Source organism: Solenopsis invicta, chromosome 6 (assembly GCF_016802725.1).
Source record: "Solenopsis invicta isolate M01_SB chromosome 6, UNIL_Sinv_3.0, whole genome shotgun sequence".
In the NCBI taxonomy this organism is placed as follows: Eukaryota; Metazoa; Arthropoda; class Insecta; order Hymenoptera; family Formicidae; genus Solenopsis; species Solenopsis invicta.
Genome location: NC_052669.1, coordinates 9,394,759 through 9,413,787, shown reverse-complemented (window position 1 = coordinate 9,413,787; position 19,029 = coordinate 9,394,759). Strand labels below are relative to the sequence as shown.

The window sequence follows — 19,029 nt, the reverse complement described above, 5'->3', positions numbered from 1 at the left end:
TTTATTTTTAATCCCTTTCCACCAATCTGGATGCTGCTGTCGCGCTTCGGCGGACGTTAGCGAACGATTTACATAGGCGAGTGTTTTGGAGCCATCACGTACGCCATCGAGTAGTTAATACCTATTTTCGTTTGGTCCGTACACGTTCCACAGAATTTTATTTGGCGGCAGCGGACCGTAACGAAATCCCTCGGCGCTGCGCGCCAGCTAAAATCCCGTTCCGGGGGCCGCGATTGGCGGGCGCTTGATTGAATTGGCGGTCAGTGGCGGGCATTAGGTCCAGCTTGCAAAGGATTGAATTTCTGTCACAATTATCGACCCGGTTCCCTCTTATCCGCGCGCCTACGTACGGACCCGGCACCCGCCACTGAAAATTCCGTGGCAATCGTCTAAACGCAGCTGCTGCCTTTAATAGGAAGGGCAACGAAGGAGGGTAAGCCCGAATCCAAACGTCCCCGAATGATATTCGGATAAACAGCGCACAAATCCAAGCAGAATTGCTCTTGCAAAGACGAAGGCGCTTATACCGCTCTCGAACGTTTTCTGCTCAGAACGCGGAATTAAAAGCTGAGTGTCGACTTTCAAATCTAGGGACGATTAAATTCCATTGCAACGTAATATCGAGAACGAGAGAGGATTCGAGTAGCAGATATGGATTCAAATATTTTCACTTATGTAATATAATACCGATAATCGGATTGATTATGAAGGCTGTCGGTGGGTCATGGATTTTCTGATGTAATAATTACGAAAATGTCCATCCATTTTTTCCGGATCGCTTATCAAGTACGATAATTCGAGCAATTAATACCCGCCGAGAAAAAAGAAATCTGATATGGGAATTTCCATATCTGGATCGGACAAACATTTCTTCACATTAACACCGATCTATCGACGCATTGGAAAGCACCGAAAGAAGAGTGTCACGGCCGACCCGAATTGACGGCACATGTACTTTCGTCGCTATACGTCCTAAAACGTGAGATGAATCTACGGATTAAGCGACCGAAATCGACGCCGAGTCCGATCGGCTCTCGTTAGAAAGTGTTGCGTGACCGTCGTGCCATAAAATGGGCAATTATACGAGCTTCGAGAACGATCTGTTGAACACGCGAAGAATTCAGCATTGAACATTTTGGGAATTATACGAGTATATCGAAATTCTCGAGTTACAGGATCCTTTTCTCCTGAGCTTTGCCGAGTTCATCAGGAATAAAATTGCATCGCGATGTCGCGTGCCTCGCGATACTAGATTCTCATCGAAAAGATCGGATTGCGCGATAGACAGGATAATTATTCGCCGATATACTAGTTAATTACTGCGTATAGTATGTTAACTGACGATGACGCGACGATGCACTTGAACGTGTACGGCGATCAGCGCAATGTTATTCGCACTCTTGTTTTTCGTGTACCACGCAATCGGGAGCAAAGTAGATAGACACGCCAACGGAGAGTCGTCCTGATGTTACAAAACAGGATCGACGCTCATGAACAGTGCTCATAATATTGTCGCGAGGTATGCACCTGCGGAAGATGAACGTCGCTCTTTAACTTTTCCAGCAGCATCGAAATTTAATAAAAATGATAAAAGAAATGAAGATTATAAAATTTAAATATTTTTGATTCTTAAATTAAATCGCTAATAATTATATTGTGTTGATATCACAAAGCAATCAGATCATTAAGTGTTCTTTATTTCATTATTAGTCTACAAATTATTAAGAAAAGATGAATATCTTTTTAACATTAATATATCGTAAATAATTGATAATAATAAGAGACATTGTTAAAGATGTCGAGATTTAAATGCCGATTATTACGGTTGATCGTAAAGTTAATTAGTGGAATACGTGAAGCGTACGCTATTGAAACTTCAAAGAACTAACCGTCTTGTGAAGTTGACACTACCATGTGACAGCAATCTACTTTGATCTAGATTGGCTTCTTTACTGTCCGATCTGGACGCGGATCCTGACCTCCGTTAACCGGGTATCGGTGACCTCACCGGTCGAACTGGATTAGACGATCGTAACCCGATACGAGAACGCAGACTACCTGCGTTTCGATCCGACAGAATATATATTCAGTTCATTTTATTTCAGTTCATTTTATTTCATTAAATTATCAACGGTCAATTCGACATATCATTTCGCATGATAACTGGAAATAAATGGATTAAAAATTTATTTTCGTGAAAAATAAATGTTTTTACCAATCGATATTCTTCGATACCCTTTGGATCGATGTTTTAAAGCATTTTCGTGCAATTGCTCGAATTTACAATTTTACAATTACAGTTGTTAAAAATCGAATTATTTTTTAATTTATTAATAAACAAACGATCCGAGACTGTCTAGTGATCAGGAACGTGCTTTAAATATAGAAATTGAAACGGGAAACATTTCGACTTAAATTAGACGTTAATCTGACTATTAGTCGTATCTGGCCGTTCCTCTTCTAATGACCAAGGACATTAAGTTCCTAACATTTTACAGAATTATCAGCCCGCTGATGTCACGCGCTCTTAGCAGTTCATCATCTCTCTGTTTCTCTGTTCATTATCTTCCACAAGGAAGACTCATCCCTAAAGTATTGCGAGCAGCGGACAATAACTTCCAAAAGGACTAGTACAAGAAGAGAGGCAAATGTTCTTTTATCTAAAGAAGAAAAAGAATTTAGTGAAAGTGACTTCCCCAGACAAAGTGTGTATCTGAAAAGTTGAAATACGAGAAGATAAATTTTGAAACTTTTATATATTTTTTAATTTATGCCAAAATACTCCTTTAAAATTTCCTTTGAAATCTCATAAACAATAAACAATGGTAATCCGTAGCTAAAAGTCACGTTATTCAGAAAATCATCCTTATTTATGACCTCTAATAATACTCGGCCATTTCGAATAAATTCTCGCTTACAAGACAATTTCTGACATCTCTTACTTATTCTTTTAAATTGCGTTTCGCCGAATTTTAAAATGTGAAATATTTAGAAATAAAGATATAAAAGTCAATGATTGATTGATCTCGCAATCAATGGCAAATGTAACGAGTCTGCTAAATGAAATAATTTTCATTGCAAAGCAATTTATTAAATGTATCACGTTTGATCGAGATATAACGTGGTTTTTAAATAAATTCCCATATTAAAGAACGTATCACATCAATGTATTAGAATATAATGCGATACTCTCCACAAGACAAACGCGAGACAGTTCGCGTTTTCGTTCGCCTAGACCACCGAGAAACAGGTGAAGTTATTCTCTCGCAGGTAAAGGGTTAAATCCGCGCTTCGTACTCGAGAAACTAATTGAGAACCGCGAAGTGCGCTCCGTTAACGAGCATAATTGTTCTTGGATACAAGGGGATTTAATTACACGGCACCTTCGTCCGCGCATCGTGCGCACCGTACCTCGCATTAATGAGCGACAATCGCAAAGGTAAGTAATTACGCAAAGAGTGGCGTATCAACAATCGCGCTTTTAGCCTGATTCTACATTATTTGTTTACAAGCAAACAAGCCGCGAGAGCTCGTAACAGGCCGCAGGTTAATTAATCGGTCGTATACATGGTCAGTCTGTGTGTAACGTTTGCGGATCGACGCCGATACCGATCTGTCACGATCCGTCATGCGTAGAATAATTCGGACGCATCGAGTGTAAAAAAAAAAAAAAAAAAAAAAATTTCACTGAAAATCTAAAGACACGAAACGAACGAGGCGAAGCACAGCGCGGGATTTCGTGTCAATGGTGAAATTTGAAATTTAAATGCACGCGCGCACGTGTGTGGTGAGATTTGCGACAAGCTTCGAATAAATAATAAAAGAGATTACTAAAGTGTTACGAATATTGCAAAATTATTTTACGTAAACCGTAAGATTGTGTGTACGCGACGAGAGTAATAATTGCAAAGGCTCTTCAAGAACGTCTCGGAAAGTACAGCTTTGAAATTTGTGTAAATAATTATTCTGTATTTTTCCGGAGTTTCGAAACGTACGGAGGAATAACTCTGAATCCAATCCGCGTGGAAATTTTTTCCTCGACGTTATATTCGTCCCGTGGAAACCATCAAACCGCGCGCCGGCTACCTCAATTTGCAGTCCTGCGTAAGATACGTGACGTACGCGAGATCCGCGGGGACCAATCGCGAGAGGACGATCGATTTCCGTCCGAGCGCCGGCGGCGTGTTTCCGCCGCGTGTTTACATCTGTGTATATATGTACACATAAACGAAACAACGCACTTACCACGCTCGCGGATTCGCCCCGGGGAAGCGCAGATCCGTTGCCCCGCTCTCTCCCGTTCCCGCTGCTATCCGATAAAGCAATATCAATTTATCGCGTCTCCTCGCGCGTGTTCGTGAGGTCTTCCTCCTCTTCCTCCTCCGGCACCACCACTACCACCACCACCACCACCACCACCACCACAACCTTCCTCTTCCTCCTTCTCAGCGTCTTCGTCGCGTCGGGAAATTTCTCTCCTCTCCGATCCCGGAGTAATCCGCGTGCTCTTCCCCCTGCGGCGAGCGTCCAGACCCGCACTTTCTCACGGAATAGCCGAGGAAAAAGAAGAAAAAAAAAAAAAAAAACGGCGAAGCGCGCGAGGATGCAACCGAATGTGTCACACTCGCGCACACAAGGCTTCCGTTACCGATCGCACCGATCTCCTCGCGCGGCCCGCGAACTTTTGTCTGTGTCACGTGGAGACCTGTTTCGGGCCCACCCGTCGCGTCGTCGTCGTCGACGTCGTCTGCTTTCTCCCTTCCTCTCGGTCGCTCTTAGTATGATCGAAGAAACGTCACTTTCCCTCCGTCCCTCCTATTCCCCGTCTCTCCGCCGTCCATTAAATGTCACAGTTTACGCTATTCGCCCGTCACTATCTCTTCTTCAATAATAAACTACCGCGATACGTTCATCCGATCCTTTCGACACTTGTTTACTCGAATGTTTATTTAAATGTTTCCAGGTACCTCCGGCTGCCTTCTCGTGACTTTATTTCGCATTAACGTCCTCGATCGATTTTCTTGAGAACAACAAGTCCGCTCGCTCGCTCGCTCGCTCGCTCGCACCAAGTATCTTTTCTTCTTTCCCCTTACTTTGTCTTCACCTTGTCCTCGTGTCAATTACTCTCGCACCTGTCCGGCTGACAGGCCGACGCCGCCGCCAGCGCACTTTCACGAACCGCGCGCGCTGACTTTCGGTCGCGTGTGCGGAATCGCTACGAAACACCTCGACACCGGCGACACGGACACTGACGATCCAGCGAACGGTTTCGATCTTCTCTCCGCGGAAGTGGTCGGGCGCGATCGCTCCGCTGAAAATCGCGCCGACCGGAAGACCGTCTCTGCTCGGCCCGTTCACGCGAACGATCGATCCTCTCGATCGATCCCCGCGGACTTTCCCTTCTCCGGACGTTCACATTGGGTCCAAGACGATCCCGCAACGTTTCATCTCGTTCCCTCTCGCGTTCTTGCGCAAAAAGAAGCGAAAGAAAGAAAGAAAGAAAGAAAGAGGAAATCCGGAGTAGCAAAAATTTTGATCTTGCTTCGTTGATTTTTTTTTTTTTTTTTCCTTTCCTTACGCGCAATCGGCGTGAATTACTCGCGGTCAAAGCTCGCCCCGGTGACTTTTTCCCGGTGGAGACTTTTTCCACGCGAGTGCAATGCGGAGTACCGAAAAGGCCGAGTGCTCGCGGAGCTACCTCCCGTTCGGTGCAGGCGTCGAGTGGCGACTGTCGTTTCTTCCAACGCTCGGCCTGCCTCCGGCCTGCCTGTCCCTTCCCCCTCCTCGAGACCATCGGGAACCGACTACACACAGTTCACGGATTTATGCTATTACCGTGTTCCACCCCCTGCGGCCGGTGCTCTTCATCCACTCGTCGGCCTCTCCTTTTTTTCTGAACTCTGTACTTTTTCGAAGCCCAGAAGGGCTCGATAAAGCCGCCAGCCGATGCGCTCCTAGCTCCAAGCAGGATTTCTCCGCGAACAGTTCTCTTTATACATAAAAAAACTAATTGAACGTCGAATAAACGATGAGGAGCGATGAGAAACGATGAGAATCTGTAAAAAAAAGAGTAAAAGACAAAGTTAATATGAATTTACACTTTATTTTCACTGATTGTTTACATTCAATAAAAATGTGAATTTTTGCATCAGCGATTTTTCCCCAGGCCCCTCGCATTAGAGCCTTGACTATACAATTCGATAAAGTATCTCCCTTGAAGGGTCGACCCTCTATCCCCATAAATACGAATATCCATGCGAAAAGGATCACACCATCATGCCGAACTCGTGCTCGTGCACGCACGTGTGTGATAGCAAATACAGAAAAATCAGACACGTGGATATACGGGGACATGACAATGACAAACTCCTCGGAACCGGAAATCCACACATAAATGGACCTTAACGTAAAGCTAATCATTTATTTTAAAATCCGGGTAGGGAGAGGCATATGAAGCGTAGTAAAGGCGCACGTGTCCCTTTCGCCATCCCCGAATCCGTCATTGCACGTGCATACACATGGGTGGGATTGAGAAACTTCTTCTTCTGGAGACCACGTGAAGTCTTATCTCAGTTATGGTCTGACTCGGTTCAATATATCGAGTAGATTTTTCACTCAAGAGTGGAAAATAGGAAAAAAAAAAACGAAAAAAAAATGTTATACCGCTTTTCTGAAATCGCGATTATTGTCTCGACACAGAGAACGGTGAGGTTCAGCGTGGATGAGCAACAATTAAACGATCGATACTTTGGCGATGCGTAATTAAGGTGTACCATCTACAAATGCAGTTTTGAAAATATCTGAATGCTCTTAAGCAGAGAAACGATGAATACAGAGTTACTCCACATGTGGGTGCCCGCGTGCCCTTCTCTCAAATCCATCTGCAATATGCGTACATGTATCGTGCGATGCGCGCGACTTTGGTCCCCTGCCGGAATAAATCAGCCAAGGAAAACCTGCCGGAAGGTATTAACGTCGCGTCGCGGGGCGGCCCTTCGCGTCCGAGAGAGGGTTAAGCCCGCGCCCTTATCGCGCGTCCCTGAAACGCCGCGTGGTCCCAGGGGGATTTTCTCGTTCTCTGCCTGATCCTGCCTGACGCGGACGATCCAACCGCCCCGGCTGCTGCCTGATCCTGCCGGTTGCGGACGGCCAGGACGGCGAAGGAGGAGGATAGAGGTGCCCGGGAGCAGGGGGTGTACAGTCGGCCCTTATCGTAGGTCGCGCATGACGAGACAAGCTAATTGTGTTATCAGCGTGCAACGGACGCCGTGCCGCGCCTCCGTCGCTACCCCTCAAGCTGTCGTCCTTTCGGCGTGCATTCAGCATATAGCACGCGTGTTTGTTTTCCAAACGGCGCGTCGCATCTGGTGCAGCACACTGCAGTCGCCGTGACGTGCGCGCGCGCGCGCGCGCGTGACGACTTCACTCGCGCGCGAATCTCTCCGATAATGCGCCAGAATCGCCGGAAGTCAACTTCTCGGAATATTTGCGGGAAATTAAATTTATATGCCTGCGTCATTGGATTTTACGGCAATCTTGGAAAAGGGAATTTAGAATTGAAAAAGTAATTTTCGATTTCTCGACGTTTGTCGCTGTATCGATGAAAGTCAAGGTGGAAAATATTACAAACGTTCTCTCTCAAATGCATTGTTTGACGATACATTTTGTTTCGCAGCGAGATTTTCGAGAAAGAGATTCGCGAGCTCTCTAGGCCACGAAATACGCGGAGCCGGCCCTGCCAGATCCCGAGTCCAGCTCCGTTACTTATCGCTCTAGGTAACGCGATTATTTATTTGTTACACATTAAGTTAACGCAATCCCGGCGTGCGGGCGCGCGGCAATTACAGTAGCTAGCGCGCGCGCTGTCATCGTACGAACGATCATTAAAATAATTACAGGTGTCGACGCGGTGCCGCCCGCCGCGGAGATAAGAAAGATTCAGCCGTCGGCGAATTATTATCGTTGCAACTTTGTTGCAGCTACAGTCGCGCAGGCAAAGGGCCAATCCGCTTTCCGCCCCGGGGATAAGAAAAAGCGCGCGGGGGAGGATCCGCGCGGTGTCCGACTTAATTACGGACGGGGCATATGGACCGGACCCCAGCCGCGGATCCGCTCGCTCGCCTCGGTATGAATATCGCATTAAGTCGTGAGTGAGAGATAGCTCTAGGCAGGGGTGGGCCCCCCGACGGGAAACTACGAATTTAATAGAATAATAAATGGAGCTCCGCGTGCGTGCGGAGGCGGGGCGGGATGACGTGCCCGAGGCACAGATCGATTCGCCAATCGCGATCGTTCTATACAGAGTGGTCCACGAAAAGCGTCTGAGTAAACCAGAAAGCTGGGAAATTATTCGGTGTATTTAACCGCACCGCCTCCTTTACGCGGTCACTCTTAGAGATTCAATATCGAGATTACGGATACTTTGCTGACTCCGAATTTTTAAATCGCTCGATACGAGAATCTTACGTAGGAAAAAAGAATGTACTTGTTTCAAGAATATCCTTACTTTCGAAATGTATAAATATTGAAATGAGAGTAGTATGTAGAGTTAAACATAATTTGTTTACATGAAGAAATTTTGTACAGTTTCACCAAGAAAAATATATTTTCATTATTTAATAATAATAATTTTTGTGAATTGAGAAAAAAAATATGGATGGAAAATATTATCTTCAAGCCAGGAATAACAATTTTTTAATACTATGTATTATCAATCATATTGCGCTCTTTAGAAAATTATTACCATATAAAAATAACAATAAGATATTGTTAAAATTAAGATTATTATATTTATTAAAAAAGAACTTTTGTATTGTTCCATATATATAAAACAACGATTATTCACGTTAAATAGGATATATTAATTTTAATTTAATGCAAATTTTCTTCTGTGTAATTTCTATACTCTGAATCCCACATCAATTTTATATTCCACCTTTGTTCTTTCAGGAATTTTTTAATTGCGAACTGAACGCGCCGTTAAAACACGTTTTCCTCGCTTCTTTTCGCTTTCCAAAGTCGTTTTCCGGAGATAGAAACCTTCACCGCGGCGCGCAGAGTGTCCCGCGAAGGAGCGCGCAATGGAACGGCATATAGGTCTGTGGAGTAATACCTAAATTAATAATTGCGCCTTCCCGCGCGGTAATTATGTGTACAATCGCCGCGCGTGCAGGAGGGTTGCGCGCGGAGAACGAGCGGTGCCGGGGAGGCCCGTGGGTAATTGCACGCGCGCATTCCCGCGTATCAGTATGCAGGCGTGTATAAGAGCGCTCTCTCATACGGGGTCAGACTCTCGGTGCATTTGCCATAATGAATCCCGCCGGCACACGCGCGCTTCCGTCCGCGCGCGCTCGCGTACGCTCGGATACTCGCGGAGAACTCGTGGAAAACGGTAAGCAAAAACAATAACATAAATAAAAGATACGTACACCCGCGAGTGTGAGTTGTACGACGTGTAAATGCGCGGTGCGTTGAAAATTTATACGTCGAGCCGTATACGGGAGAAGAATGTAGATCAGCGTCTAAATGTTCAGCGTCTAAATGTAACATCCATCGCGGACTTCGTGTGTAATAAATGCCTTGATATAATTAAAACTTTGATTAGATTCCCGGTGCACAATTAGATTTCCCTCCAAATTGTGTAAGAAGCAAAGTTTCGTTATCGATTTATTGGCGTGAAGTTTAATCGATTTCTAATTTAACACGTTAACACTGTAAAAATTTGAAATATTTTATAAGGGATTTCATAAAAAAAAAATAAATAAATAAAATAAATCTCGTATAAAAATTTAATTGAACAAACAAATAAAAAGTAAAGTCGATAGAGGAATGATAAAAACAGAATGACAAGACATAATGATATCTCATAATTGTACGGTTTTTCATCTCAATCTTTTTATCAATTTTTATAATCTTTGCAATTACTTGAATACTCTCTAAAATGAGAAACGGGTATGTTATTGGCGAATGCCGATTTTGGATAAGCTGACAATTGTCTTGCAGAGGCAAAATTCTCACAAAAATAATGCACAGGTTGGTTGTTGGTTATCATCGAGTACACGCATCACTGGGTGTTCGTGTACACAGAGACAGGGACAGCGACGCTCGTGACTCGATGCATTTCCCATAATGAACCCGCTGGCACGTACACGCATGTATACGAACATTGTAGCGGGGGTATCACAGGGGTGCGGGACGGAACAGATCGAGCTCTGTTGGAGTAGCCTCTGTGATGTTACAGGTTCAATGCATTAGTTTGCCTAAAAGGTTTGTGCCATCAGTCTCTAAATGTCCCTCTGTCGTTTGCCTCCGCTCTCTCTCTCTCTTCTTCCCGTTCTCATTCTCTCCCAATCGGCACGATCTACGTCCCTCGATCTCTCCCGCTCGTTACCGTTTTGCTAGCGCGAACGCATCCTCGAGGGAAAAGGAGGGCAAACGCAACCCCCGGCTCATAGCGCGCGCGCAGTCAACGATCGTACGTAAATTAAGTGCGTTGCATCAGCGGAATTTAGATGAGTTAGTGCAGCGCGTTAATTCGCGCTAATGGACAAGTTATGAAAGTTTAATTGTCGATTAGGCGGATCCACGACAGACGGGAGGATGAGAGACGTGTATACGGGAGTTGTGCGGGACCGGAGAACGAAGAAGCTGTTGCTTTCGAAGCTTTTCGTATAATCGGAAGAAATTTCCTGAACGTGAACGAGCTGAAATCAATGCTAATTCAAGAGAAAGAGAGAGAGAGAGAGAGAAAGAGAGAGAGAAAAAGAGACGTATACGTTGAATCGCTATCGATTTAGCGGATAAGTTATGCGCAGTATATGAATCATAAATGCCTGAGCCAATGGTCATCTAAGTCGAATTCCATGAATAGTTTAAACTATTCGACTCGTATGCTATCAAATCACCATTTGCCACACTTTACAAGTCTACAGTGAAGAAAAGAGATATACTTTACATTGAGTCATTATTAATAAATTAAGAATGATCATCGTGAACGTCATAATCTGTACGATTAAATATTGCAGCACGTTTAAAAAATGCGCGTACACCTGATACTAACGATATATTTGTTTCTGGGATCCCCCATTGAATAAATATTTTATACTTGGAAAATATTTTTTTTTCTATTTAGGGTGTGCATGGGGTTTTTTGTGGTCGGTCGAAAGTAAAAGGTGAATAATTAACTTTTAGCGAGCCGCTACCTTTCCCTTTATATGCAGATGTGAAAAAAAAGTTCGAGCAGCAGTCTTTTCCTGAATGAAAGTGCAAAGTATGCGCGCGCGAAAAAAGGTTTCAGGTAACCGGAGTTAATACGATCCGACCGAACGTTGCAACCGGCTCACAAGTGTGCTGATAGATATATTCCCGAGATGCCTGTTAGAGAGAAACGTTGCGCAACATGCTTTCCAACTCTCGCAATTTCGCGTTATCGATCGACCTTTAATGCGCCATGGAGCCGACCAGCTGCTTCGTGATTAGCGATCGCGATTTGTGCACGCTGCAATTGCAGCGATACAGCCGCGTGTACCGTATGCTGTTCTTTGCTTTCTCGCCCCTTCCCCCCGTCCCCCTTCCTCTCTTGCCCCTCTTGTTTCGGTCACGCGCTTTGTGTTACGCAAAGCAGAATCGCATCGAGATAAATCCGTGATCATAATTTCCACAACGAAGTGATATAATCCGGCCGATCAGCCCGACACACGAAACGTGTGTCACCGTGTTATGCTTACGGTGCTCTCTAAATTATTGAGATCGGCTTAAAAATAGGTGTCAGCGACGCGAAAAGTAGACGTTTCTTTTACATCTTCCACCATATACATATGTATGAAGATTTATTTATTAAAATTGTATACACGTGTGAATCGTTTTTAATTACCAAAAGAATTAATGTAAATTCAAAGGGTCCTCTTATTTTGAGATTTGTCAAAAAATTTAACAAAATAAAAAAAATTACATTTATTTTTCGTTAACTGTTTAAAAAAATGATAGAAAGAGATGTTCAAACATTTTCGAGGTTTCATAAAAACTTTCTCAACTGCTTCCAACATAAAAACTGTCTCGAATTTCACCATGGAAGACTTAATTTCACGAGAGATACATTTCTATTTTTCACAGTGCATTCTAGCTCTCTCTGCCGCATATTTTTCATTAAACTCGTTTATGTGCGCGCTGGGTATTCTTATTTTAACTGCATCCGTAATTAATGGCGGCGCGCGGCGCCGATAAAAACGGCACGGACGCACGTCGCTGTTGCGTACCGAGATGTACGCATTGCGACGAGCTATTTAGAAGAGACGCGGCAGATAGGTATGTACGCGCGCATGAGGAGGTACTCCCTCATTTGCATCCCTCCTCGCAGGGAGAAGGCAGCTGGCCGCGGCGCGGTGCGGCGGTTGATCACCGCCACCGCTCGCTTCATCTCGTTCCACCGACCGAGAATTCCTAGACAGTGGAGGCTCTGTGCACTCCCGACGTTTCTGCTCGGCTTCACCGCTCAGGATTTCCTGTTTCCTGCAACGCGGATGACTTCGTGGCCACGTCGACGTATCGTGAATCGCGTTTGAGTTCGTGAAAATTTAATAATGTCGACAACATTAAGAAAATTAATCTGATATTGATGTAACGTATATGAGAAATTGATTAGCTCCTCTTCATTTAAGTTAGAGCAAACGAAACATTTCTATAAAATCTCATTTTTAAATTTGCGTTAAATAAGAAACGTTTGCTTTTATTGCGTCTCGAAATGATTAAGAAGAGGAGAGAAAACCGACTAAAATAAATTAAGCTGAAATGCAAGATCTGATTTCTCGTATTTCCTTGGAGTCATAAAGATTCCATTCAGCACTGTGCTCCTTTGATTCTAACCCGCTGTTCTTACTTAACGGTTAGTAATTAATAGATGAGTTAATTAATTGCCCAGAGGAATTTCGACTCTGCGCTTCAGCTCGTACTTCGCGTGTAGGTACCACTGTGCTCTTTCAAAGAATTCTAAATTCAAGAATGTACATGTATTTCGACAAAAATATCTTACGATCGCTCTTTCGGAAATATACATGTTAGAAACAATCTATCATATATATTATTATAAATAAATTCTATAAAACTTTATCTCATAAAACGTCTCCTAATTTATTCATCAGAATTTTTTATTTAAGTAAGAGCTACGAAATCCTAAATTTAGAAATGCGCCAAGTATCAATTAACAATGAAACTTTCCTCGAGAAAGTACAAGTAATAAACAAGATATCTGTTTTCTGTTTTTATGACATTCAGAATACAATTTGGGATTTCTTGAGATTTTTTTCTCGAATATCCGGATATATTAAGCAAGCAATAAGTCATAATCCTTCTTAGATATTATATATCATCATCGTAAATTACTTTTACCATCCATCGGGTTTTTCCATACTCTGGTTGGATTTCTCGTTGCCGGAATTCGGTTTACTTTCCAACAGGATCTAACAAATTACAGTTATATCCGACTTAAGCTAATACCACTTGACATGCTCATTCGTATTTCAAGCCCACCTGTATCTTTTGAAAATAACACATTAATGATTTCGAGACGTAAAACATTTTAGAAAGGTTGACGGATAACGAATGATAACTGAACTTGGATACGTTTATCATATACTAAAGAAGGATGTCTACTCTGAAATTTTTGTGATAATCTTATACTTGTGCATCTCAGGCAATCATTATGAAATTTTTATGGTAATCTTACTTATGTAACTTGTGTATTACAGTGTGGAATATCTAAGATACATGGAAATGTATTCAAGAATTCTATAATAAGCAACTTTCATTTAATAAGTCAATAGCTTTGTTAAAGTCAATAATTTGAACGATAATTATAAATTTCGTTTTCGAGATGTACAAAACTGATTTATTTAAAATTCTTTGGAAAATTTTGAAATCATAAAAATGCCATTTTATTGGTCTTATTAATAATTTCAAAGAAGTTTTATTTGTATTAAAAAGAATTTAGTACGGAACAAACAAATGTGTTCATTATAACTGAACTGTTTTTATTGGTGCAGAAATTTCACACGGAGACATGTAATGGATAGGTAGGTAATACCTGCCTATCTGAAGTCAGTTGCATCCCTGGTTTTTTATTTGCACGTAACGTATTCTATATAGAAATCGGAACGTTGACAACTTTAGATGAGTAGGCATTATTGTCTTCCATGTGTATGTATACATACATACATTGAAACGTTTCTTTTTTGCAGCCATATAGCAGTCTGATAATAGGCGGAAAATTTGAATTACAATGATATTTGAATTACAGCAATATTCAGTTTTATCAAAATAACTTTACAGATATAAAGAAACAGAAAAAGAAAATTCTGTATATCGAAATAAAATGTTAATGCATGCACTTTAATATTTAATTATTATATTTTATATAGGAATAAAATCAATACTTTTTCCTACGCAATTTGTATTTAATGTAAAACATAAATATTGGTTCAAATATGTCTGACATCGAAATAATTATCGTTCTTTTAAACTTCATTTCGGGAATTTCTTCCTAATAAGTAGCGCGGTAGGTCTGGCCATCGTGAGAACGAGCTGCTTCGCCCAGCAAAGCGAATTCATTAGGGAAGGATTAATTGATATATACGACATCGTTCGACGTGACATCAGAGCAACCAAATGCTAAGGCCGCGTTTATGCTCCGCGTAAAATAAAAGAGTTCGACCGAAACGACTCGCGCCAGGACGACGCAATTCCGCGCCGCGATGCCGCGTGGCGTTAATATTAAAATTCCTTCGCCGACAAAGAGCCTAGTGTTCGACAGCGTGTATACGATAGTGATAGCGTACCGGCGGCGCGTTAATAACTGCGACCCCGCTATAAAGCAATAAGTAATCACCGTCGTCGTAACTGGGTTAACTGCGGTGGCGACGACGGCGAGAGATGTGAAAACGCGATCGAAAACGGTACGGTTCGCCAGCGGACGATGCATTCCGCGTGTGCATACCGGAAGTGCAGTTTTGCGAAGCGGCGGCAGCGACGGCGGCAACTACCGAAAATAACCCCGCCGACCAAACTCTCGCAGACGCGCGAAGCGAGAAAGTCTGGGAGAAGATCGCTTAACCCGTTGCAAACGTGACACATTGCTTTTGTCCGGTGGAAAGCTGATTCAAGGCTGGACCGAAATGCATTTTTGCTGCCGACGGATTCGCGTGAATTGAGGAAAATCGACGCATCGAATAGCCTCCTTTGTTCGAGTACTGAAATTTACGCTCCGCTCACGTCGAATTACGTGGATAATAAAAGAACATATAATTATATTAATTGTAAACAAAATATTGTTAATTTGGAATACTGAATTTAAGTTAATATAAGTTTATATCACGCAATTAAAGATACACGAATTGTTTTAATAATCTTCGAAACTTATTATTTTTTTCAAACCTAACTGAATATTATTGTTGCATCAAATGGGAAAATTGCAGCATTAAGATTAGCAGAAGGTATCTTTTTTTTTGCTGACAAAGCTCTGTTATTGTTATATTACGTTCAATGGCAGCAAATAATTCGGACAAGCGATTTGCGGATCAGCACGAGATTGCTCGTGTAGGACGAACCGTTTTTCATGGGTCAGAAGACTTTGTGTCTGTTTCTTCTTCCGCGTCGTATTTTCCTTTCTCAAAGGAAAATATTATTCCGCGTGGGAATCTCTGCGCGCCCTACGCGGAGTCCCGTCTTTGTTACTTCGCGCATACGCCTGTGTTTCACCCGCTGCCTCTCGTATTTCCCGAGGGATAGACATAAACAACCCCTTTCCTCCCTCTTCTTCCTCCCGTTCCTCCGCCATCCTCCCACGCGATGTAAATACAAGGGAGGATAACCCGTTACGCAAACCTCGCACGAAATTTCCGACTGTTTTGAGGATGCTGCGCAGGTGAAAACGAGCATACAAGTTCTCGATACACGCCAAGAAATATGCACAACTCCAATTAATTCATCGTGCAAACTCTTCGCGTTTGTTTACAGTTCGATTCCATATTTGTTACTCGCCGCTCGCAGCGGTGTATCGGAAATAATAGAGCCATATCAAATTGAACAATTTTGATTTTGTGTTTCTACCGTTTCTATAGCGCGAAACGTTGTGCAACGAGAGACGAATTTATCGCAAACACGACTGCGAAGGTGAAGGGGTTTCTGATCAGAAAAGTATATGTATACATCTCTCCATTGTATATTTTCTTCATTGGTACAAATAAATCTTTGATTTGTTTCAATCTTTCCGGATCGCTTTACTACATCTCGAATTTACGCTCTTCCGGCCATAACTAACTTTTGTGAAAACTTCGGCCAATCTATATTTAATCTCTCTACGTGTGTGTGTATATGTATAATCTTCGATGTATTTTTCAGTATAAATATCTTTTACCTTGCAGCAGCGAAATTTTTATTTTTTAAACTAAGGTATATTATTTCAATGAAATGTATGTGTGCGTATATATATGTCAGCGAAATGTGAATTTCTTTTTTGAAACGTATCTCGCATATTTAACGCATTTTTATCCATCATCGAAGAAGCAGATCTTTTATCAATATCGTATTTATTATTTGTAATGCAATCATTAAGCAATAATGTGTGCAATAACGGAAGATAGCAAAATACAAATAGAAATTACGTAACAGAGTTATTTAAGAGCCACTTGTTTAGCCGAGCGAAGACGTTTTTGCGACTCGTACCTTTAGCGCGCGGCGGCAAGAAATAAATTTCACTTGGAAAATTGATTTCTTCCTCGTGCGGTGTCTTCCTACTCACGCCGACGTCTCGTCGACGATTACCCCGAGATTTATCGAATCGGTAATAGCATTTGTAAAAGAAGCAAATCGGATTTTTCTGTTCGATCGCACCGCCAAGGTCGTCTGGACGACGATGGAGAAAGGAACGGAGGCGCCATTCAAAAGGCGCAATTACACGGGGCATCCATGTGCGTTCTCTCTCTCTTTCTCTCCCTCCTCCCCTCGTGGATGTTGTCGAGAGAATGCTGACTACACGGAGAAGGTGACGATAAATTTAGAGAAAAAAAAGGCATGTGCTCTTTCCCTGGATGCACATACTGCAGCGTTGTGTAATGTGCCATCCTCGATTATAATTACACGTTGAAAGGCAACTCGAAGGATAAGTAAAACAATAAAGTATGTTACCTCCGCATTTATACCCATCGGGCATTCGAGAATCAATCGTAAGCTGCAATTTGCAATTGCAACGTACGTAGCTGCAGGGTGCGGCTGCTTTGATAATGACGATTTTCAATAACGTAACTTTTTTTTATTCGAGTAGAGAGAGAGAGAGAGAGAGAGAGGAAGCAATTATAAAAGCAAAGATTAAACTTTCAATCGATCGTGTGAAAAGTAATCACTAAAATAGATTTTTATCCGTTACAATATTGTTAAAATTGTGGCGACAATGTAGTGGCGAGTTTTATAAAATATAAAATAAAAAACTTCAACAAGATCTTTGTAAATATCATTTATCAAAGAAAGGAAAATATTTTACATATCAATGTTACATAACTTTAGAAATCTTAAAAGGCTTTTAAGAAGAATGTTTGAGTACGTTCGAAAGAGGCTTCTAAAGCTTATAGCTCTTTGTAAAGCGTTTACTTTCGTAAAAAAAATATTTATGCTCTCTCGAAGAATTATACTGTCGAGTGTAGTTTCGTATTGTCGTTTCTCAATCGTGCATTACGTATAGCTCATTATACTAAACATATATTTGAGATTTATAAGAGAGAGAGAGAGAGAGAGAAACAGACAGAAAGAAATTCATCCTTTTTTTAGAAAGTAAAAGTATAAAACAGTAACGCCAAATTTTAACACTCAAATACACAAGTGAGTTTGAAGAGCCCCGTATGAAGTTTTGAATGCTTACTGTGTGAAGACGGAATGAGATAGGACCAGGAGGTAAAACAAGTTTGAAATTTGTTCTTTCAATTGATATGGTTGATTAACTTTTTTAATTAACTAAAATTCGAACGGCACGGCAGCTAAGTTTTGTTGGGGCCTGTGGGACTAACTTTATGTGTCAGTGAAACTTTTTTGTGAGTAATCTTACATAAAAAAAACCGGACAAAACACGTTCAAATAGATACGTTTGCGTATGTTACTCGCATATACTCTGTCTAAAGCTAGACTACTATTCCTTTATTCGAAAATAAGTTTGGTTATTACAAGTAAAAATAATGCAGTTGGCAGGAGTAAAAATTACTGGCGTTGCATTTCGTTTCTTCCACCAATAAAACCAGTAGACAATTTTTTTATACAACGAAATTCTAAACTTTGGTAAAAAGTTAATAAATTAAAGTTCATGTGTTTCAAAAATAACTAGTTAAAGTTAAAAATTAAATAATATAAAATGAACTAAGTAAGTTAAAAGTTATTAACTTCATTATTTAACTTATGATTCTTTAATTACCCAACCTTGCAAATGAGTTACGAGTGTTTGTAACGCGGTGCAATGGAAGATCTTCTTAAAAGTTGCGGTAGTCTCGCGCGGTAAAAAAGACTTCGTATTATGTGCACGCCGTCTCTATTAAAGCCCCACTCGGGTCGTTGACCGCATACGATCCCGTCAGACAGGCGCACGAGCGCGCTGTCGTCTGGGCCCCCTCTCCACTCTCCTCGGTCGACCGTATATGCGGTCAACGACCCGAGTGGGGCTTTAACAAAGACGACATGCACGTGCGCTCGAGTAATGCAAAGTTCCTTTCACTGCGCGAGACTACCGCAACGACTTTTAGGGACTTCTCGCATCGCACTGCATTACAAATTCTTGTAACTTTTTTCGCAGGGTTGGGTAATTAAAAAATTATAATCCAGTATTGAAAGAAACATTGCATAAACCTTACATTGAAACATTGTAATATTATATGAAAGTTACAAAAGATTTCTGCAATGTTACTACAAGCTTGCGGTAACGTTGAAATGTCCGCAATTTTAAACTTAAACATTGATGACGTTTTGGACTATTTTGGATCGTCTACTGGTTTTACTGGTGGA

The 19,029-nt window shown here is 41.8% G+C and overlaps 1 protein-coding gene across 3 annotated transcripts in view; it reads right to left on the bottom strand.

The window, feature by feature from the left end:
* LOC113003834 overlaps positions 1–19,029 on the bottom strand; it is a 94,648-nt gene that overhangs the window by 38,471 nt on the left and 37,148 nt on the right. For all 3 annotated transcript variants that reach the window (XM_039450970.1, XM_039450971.1, XM_026135048.2), the window contains exon 3: positions 4,246–6,056. The gene's annotated coding sequence lies outside the window, so the exon portion shown is untranslated. The remainder of the gene's footprint in view (positions 1–4,245; positions 6,057–19,029) is intronic.